General features: G+C 36.0%; 2 non-coding genes across 2 annotated transcripts; one reads left to right on the top strand and one right to left on the bottom strand.

The window, feature by feature from the left end:
* Positions 1-1,334: 1,334 nt before the first annotated feature.
* LOC149015994 (U6atac minor spliceosomal RNA) lies at positions 1,335-1,454 on the bottom strand. Its single transcript, XR_016173819.1, has one exon. It is a non-coding gene; the product is annotated as a U6atac minor spliceosomal RNA (small nuclear RNA).
* Positions 1,455-6,645: 5,191 nt separating this feature from the next.
* Positions 6,646-6,747, top strand: LOC149015993 (small nucleolar RNA R71). Its single transcript, XR_016173753.1, has one exon. It is a non-coding gene; the product is annotated as a small nucleolar RNA R71 (small nucleolar RNA).
* The last annotated feature ends 318 nt before the right edge of the window (positions 6,748-7,065 follow it).

The following is a 7,065-nucleotide window of genomic DNA, read 5'->3' as shown; positions in this document are numbered from 1 at the left end:
TTCAGTTTCAACTGGCTTAGGTTCTGTGAGGCATATATCCCATTCTCTTAAACACAAGTAGACGTCTAAATCTTCTTCCCACCTTTTGAAATTATCTCCGGTGAGTTTTGGAATATCGGAGAAATTGGAAGACATCTTGATGGTACTGAAAATGACATATAATTATCAAAAATCAATCTTAGGCATGCATTTAATAATAATGACAAAATATACACTGTCAAATAAAGAAAAAAATACCATCATTCTAGTAAGAGTTACCGACTGTTACTACATTTCAACCTTTGGGTTGAGAATGCACTAGTCCCCTTACAATTTGCAATTACCGCGAAATATTCAACTTTGAAAGTGCCATCACCTTTGGGTTAATGGTACTTCTAAGTCATCATATTCCTTTAAAAACATGTGCATTATCATACTTTGATGATGACACCTTTGGGTGAACATCATCAAATTTACTGCAGTAATTATATATACCATGGATCACAAAATATCAAGATAAAAATTATATTTTACCACTTTGGTGGATTCCATATAATTCTATCATGAAATTATATAATCTTTTTTTTTTTTGCAGTAATTTAAAAAGAGATTATTTCAATAATGCAAAGAAAATGCACAATCAACACTGAAATAAAAAAAAACTTTAATGGAGAAACCAAAACACGAAACCAACTAGAGATCGTTGATGTACAATAATTGCTATCCGATCACAAAAAGTTAAATTTTAAATTTCAAAAGTTTCCAAAGAAACTATAAACCCAGTTTCCAAAGAGTTAAATTTCAAAAGTTAAATGTACAAAAGTTAAATGATTGCGCCACCTTTTTAGGGTAAACAATAAACCCAGTTTCCAAAGAAACGATTATTATGAATTTTAAAATTCTAAAGTTGAAAGGTACAGTCAGCTTTTTAGGTAACTGTAAACCCAATTTCCTATGAAAGGTTTCTTTTAAAATTTAAAAATTCTAAAGGTCAAATATACTGCCACCTTTTTAGGTAACAACCCACGAGTCGCCTTAGGCCGAGCGCTTCCTTCGTGAAAGAAGGGGTGGCGTGGTATTCCACGAGGAAGGTTTCAAGAAAATAAACAAAAAAAAAAAAAAAAAAAAAAAAAAGAAAAAAAAAAAATAAAAAATTCGTGGCGTGCAATTATTGTGCGATAGGCGCAAAGCAGCAATCTGGGTCTTCAATGGTCGCTTTGCTGCTTTAGATTTGCAAGCATGGTGATTGAGTGACCCGACATTTAACAGTCACGCAACCCAATTTTCATATATGTCAGAAGCAACTAGCAACATAACAAAAAGGTGAAAAACAGTCACGCATCATCTCATGGGTTGCAGTACCATGGGTAAAAATCCACTGAAGTGGGAATCCTTAATCGGATGAACAGGAAAGCCCGAAGGCTGTTCCCATCCTGTCAGAGGAGATGTCAATCGCCTCTCATTTTAACAGAAAAATCCATTGTGAGAACATCAAGACAAAGATAAAGAAATCAATTTCTTTGTCATTATCTCTCTACACGGAAGCGTGATTCTCCAAACCAAAAACGTATTTGTGGAACGTATGAAAAGAGACAGCAGATGCATGAATTAAGGTTTCAATTAACACATGCAAATCTAGGGTTTCAATTAAAACATGGATTTTCCCTTTGGATCTGTAGTGCTAAAACAAATCAACATTACACCCAGCTAATTATACAATAGAAATAAAAAATTCATAACCTTCAATTATTATAGGAAAAAAAATGGCTCTGATGCCAATTGTTGGATCAACAAGAATCTGTATTGTTCTTATAATAATGAAAGTATAATTATGAATATAATCACGGAAGCGTTACCTATAGTGTGTTCTTGTTGTAGATCCTCCCTTTGCTCTCCCTTGAATCATCCGTAGCCTTTCACCTTTTTAGGATCCTTCGTTTGAGTGTTTTGTGGAAACAACCTCAAACCTAAAATATATCATGTGACGGCTACGGGGACCCAATAAGCTATTTATAAAATAAAATCCTAACCTTTAACCACTCCCACAATAGTAAAGGTCAGTAATACCCCTGAATGAATATGGGCCCAGATAAATGGACTAGTGTTAGTTAAGCCCACAAAAACCAAACAGACACAACTACTAGTTAGACTATTTCATTGCCTACCTAGTAATAGCGCTATCCTATCAGCCTCACTAGACATATGTTCCTTTCACTTGCAAATACATACTTCTAAGACTCATGTTTTACTTTCTCTATTGATCACGTCATTTACCTTTAACGTAAATGCTTATTCCAATGATCATCATCATGTATCTTTCATTTTTTCCTTTAGCCATGTGGTTTTGGATTTGTTAAACTTATAAAGCCATACACTAAGTAGGAACTTTTATAATCACTTATCGCCACATGTTTTCACATGCTAGCTATTTGGGGTTTCCAACCTTCTTCAAAGGCATATCTAGTTGATGATATTTGGTAAAAATTATATTTTTAACTAAAAAATCGTTCCCCACCACAAGTCTTTACATATCATCTTCAATTCAAGATTGTTCCCAAATGCACATGAAACATATGTCATTTTTCTTTTTTCAAGTAAAAACTAATCACTATAGTGAACTTGTCTCTTGAGAAGAGACACAACATTTTAAATATACATGTATTTTCATAATAAACATAAACACCCATAATTTAGGTTTTTCACATATAAAATTCAATGATCATATACCATTGTTATGTTGTATGAGGGTAAAATCATAACCACGTGATACATATACTACACGTGTTTTTCTCAGTCATTAACAGCCACCTAGGCCTAACCAACTTTGGATTTAATATAAACAAATTAGGTTCACTTGGAAGGTTTGCAAGACATAAATGTTTTGACTCATGTGTTCCAAGTTCTCATATATTTCATGTAGATCAATGACAATGTAGCAAGACCGTGCTCACAAGCAAGAGTAAGAGCCTTAGGCTCATGATCCAACACGAATGTGAGCCTTGTAAAAGCCTACACAAGCCTTCTAACATAGGAACTAAAGTTGCAGGGATGCAACACCATTGAGAAAATTGCCATAGTACTCTCCTATAGACATTTCATATCACACCAGAATTCCAACGGATAAGTGGCTAGATTCCATGATTAGGAAGTGACTTCATAGCCCTGTTTACCAGCAGTTTTAACTTTTCTAGCCAACTTTGTATGACTGAGCAGTTTCTCTTATTCAAATATTGAAAAAACTTCTTTCATGCAGAGATTGTTTTCTCTCATTGGGTGAATAGTCCTTGGTGGCCAATGTAGTGAAGAACCAATAAAAGAACCATTAAATATGTTTAGGTAAGATGTTCTTACCTGAATTGTAAAATCTAGCTAGCCCTATCCTAACCCTGACCCTGACCCGGATCCATTGTTGTTTATAGGTCCGAAGACCCGAAGTGGTGGTAGAAGAGACTTGTGGACCCTACTAGTTGATGATTTTGTGTCGGAGTCCGAGCCCATGGACATTGACGATGATACCCCTTACTTGAGTACATTGTCGGTGTTTAGTGAGAATCTGTGCATCAAAGAAGGGTGAATTTGTTGATGTACCTAATGGACTACCGTGCACAATCCGAAGGTATTTCCCAAAACTAGACTTCTTGATTGAATTTTATAAGAAAACCCCACTCAATTTGACCCCATATAGCCCTCCGAATCCCTGTCCGAAGTTGCTGAACTATTTCTGATTTTTCTGCTGAAATTTGTTTGGTCGATCATCTTTGGTTGATGCCATCGACCAAGGAGCATCGACCAAAGCTTCCTAGACTCGAGTTAATGATTCCTTTGGAATATTCCCTACCCTATTTATGCTAGCCTCGTGTTTTGAGCCCTATTCTAATCATTACCACACTTGAGAACGTGGAGAAGGTTCCCCAAAGCTCCTCCTTGACATTGGTGAAGAAGATTCCACCCTAATCATTGTTCTCTGTCTCCATCATCAACTACAAGGTATGATTCATCACTCTCACTCTCTATTCTATTATTTCTTATTCCTTTCTTGCTTTTGAAACCTTGGAGTTGATGCTGCAACCTTGCAACCATCACTCCAAGTGTTCACTCTTGCTTAACCTATGATCCTCTCCCATGTCCATTGATGCTATGCTCTCATTTCAAGCCTTGCATATGCATTCCTTTGATTTTCCTCTTAACTTCATACATTCTTGTCCTAAACTAAGGTATATAGTGTTCTATGTCTATGTTTATTGCTACACAAAGGGTGGGTCGCATAGTCAAGGTTAAAGTGATTCACATACTCATCTGATATTTAGCAAACTCATCATTTCAAAGAATTATAGATGAACACAACTAAAACATGAAATACTAAATAAGATCTAGAGATTTAATGTCATAACTTCCTTCTATTTTACTCTACTAACTAGACAAGTAAGTTTCAACCACTGATAAAAAGTTTTGAAATGAATTGAAAAATTATGCTTTGAAAAGAAATTTCAGTATAGTGAGTCTCAACCCATAGTGAAGAATCTTAACATCCACCCCCAACTTTAAAATGAGCATTGTCCTCAATGCAACGAAAAAATCAAAATATTAAATGTATGCAATGGGAAAAAAATAATAAGATGTGAAGTAAGGTGAAGGAGACTCCCTTGATTCATAGCCTTGAGAGTGATGTAGTCCAAATCCACTCTCCTCTTTTCATTATCCTAAAAAAATTATGGAAAAAGAAACAAAAAACATCAAACCTAAAAAAAAATTAACAATTGAAAAATCAAAGACGTAGTAAAGAAAAACTTTGGGTTGCCTCCCAAACAGCGCTTGCATCATAGTTCGCAGCCAAACTACCCCCAACTTTAGGTCAAAGAAAAGAGTGACTTCTGGGGGTCGAAGCCACTTCCAAAGTAGTGATTAAATTACTAGCCATGGTCCTCGGTAGGAAATTTGTCAACACATATAGGTGATAAAGCTTCTAACTGCATCTCACATTCGAAAATTCCTTTATTTTCTGCATTTGTCACACCTACCAAACAAACTTCAACTGGATCAACTGGATAGCTTATTTGAAATACCTCCTTTGTACACCTCTCAATAGAATCAATTCTGAAGCAGTTATCTGATTCATTTGGAAACTTGATGGCCTTGAATACATTGAATGTGATCTTTTCATCTTGTACTCTCATAGTAAGTTCACCTGTTTGAAGATCAATCAAGGTCCTCCCAGTCGCCAAGAATGGCCTACCAAGAATAATGGGTATGTCTTGATCTTCTTCTATATCTAATACTAAGAAATCCGCTGGAAATATAAACTTGTCCACTTTAACCAAGACGTCTTCAATGATTCCCCTTGGATATTTAATTGACCTATCTGCCATTTGAAGTGACACTTTAGTTGGTTTAGCTTCTCCAAGGCCTAGTTTCCTGAAAATAGATAGAGGCATTAAATTAATACTAGCACCAATATCACATAAAGCCTTATTAAAATGAATATTTCCTATAGTGCATGGTATTGTGAAACTCCCTGGATCTTTTAGCTTAGGTGGAAGCTTCAGCTGCAGAATAGCACTGCATTCCTCTGTCAATGCCACAGTCTCATAGTCTTCAAGTTTCCTCTTGTTAGCAAGAATGTCTTTCATAAACTTGACATAACTCGGCATTTGTTCCAAAGCATCTGCAAAAGGAATATTAATATGCAATTTTTTAAATACATCAAGAAATTTAGAAAATTGCTTATCTAGTTTCTGCTTCTTGAACCGCTGAGGATATGGAATGGGTGGATTATAAGGTGGTGGATTGTCTGGAAACAATTTGGATTTTGGCTTCTCCTCCTCCTTAATGTATTCCTCTGCATCTTTTTGCTCATCATGAACCGCCTCAGAAGAGGGTTCAGTTACTACAGCTTTCTTGAAAGGTTCTTCTAATACTTTTCCACTTCGAAGCTTAATAGCATTTGCATACTCTCTAGGATTTGTCTCAGTATTACTAGGCAGTGATCCTTTTTGCCTTTGATTCATCCCATGGGCGATTTGCCCCATTTGTACTTCCAAATTTTTAATAGATGCAAAAATATTATGATTGGTCATCTCTTGCTTCTGCATAAATTGGGAAGAAACTGTAGCCATTTTCTCAATAGCATCTTCCAATGGAGTCTTCTTCTGAAATGATTGAGCTTGTTGGTTTTCAGGTTGTCTTTCAGTATCTTGATTGTTTTTCCATCCAAAATTTGGATGGTTTCTCCACCCTGGATTGTATGTGTTTGAATATGGATTGTTCTGTCGGTTAAAGTTCCCCACATATTTTGCTTGCTCTAACTGATTTTGCTCAAAAGGATTAGCCATCTGACATTCATTGCTATAATGTGTTCCCTCACAATAGTTGCATATCACAGTTGGAGGTTTGGTGCCTTGAGTTGCTAACAACCCTACTTGCTTTGTTAATGCTTCAAGTTGGATGGCCATGGCTGTCATGGGATCAGTTTCATTCCTCTGCAAAACTCTTCTTGGAGCAACTCTATCCCTTGGCCTTTGATATGCATTTGAGGCCATAACATCCAAAAGATCAAATATTTATGTTGGATCCTTGTTCATGATTGATCCTCTTGCTGTAGCATCTACTAATGTTCTTGTGGAATTAGATAGACCATCATAAAAAATATGAACTTGCCTCCATTGCTCTATTCCGTGGTGTGGACATTTCCTTAGCAAGTCCTTGAATCTCTCCCATGCCTCAAATAGTGTTTCTGAATCATACTGCAAAAAAATAGAAATATTTGTTAATAAACTAGCAGTCTTAGATGGTGGAAAGAATTTTACCAAAAATTTTTGAGCCATTTGATCCCAAGTAGTGATGGATCCTGGTTGTAGAGAATGCAACAAACTCTTAGCTTTGTCCCTTAATGAGAAAGGGAACAATCTCAATCTTATGGCATCATCAGTAACGCCATTGCTCTTAAATGTGTCACAAATGTCCAAGAACCCATCAATGTGAAGATTTGGGTCTTCACTAGGCAATCCAGAAAACTGATTATTTTGCACCATTGTAATGATAGCAGGCTTGATTTCAAAATTGTTAGCTGCTACAGGTGGACGCCTTATA

This window comes from Hakea prostrata, chromosome 5 (assembly GCF_041222555.1).
Source record: "Hakea prostrata isolate BN-2017 chromosome 5, UWA_Hpros_2, whole genome shotgun sequence".
Classification (NCBI taxonomy): domain Eukaryota; kingdom Viridiplantae; phylum Streptophyta; class Magnoliopsida; order Proteales; family Proteaceae; genus Hakea; species Hakea prostrata.
Note: the sequence above shows the minus strand (reverse complement) of the source record. Positions and strands in the feature narration are given on the sequence as shown.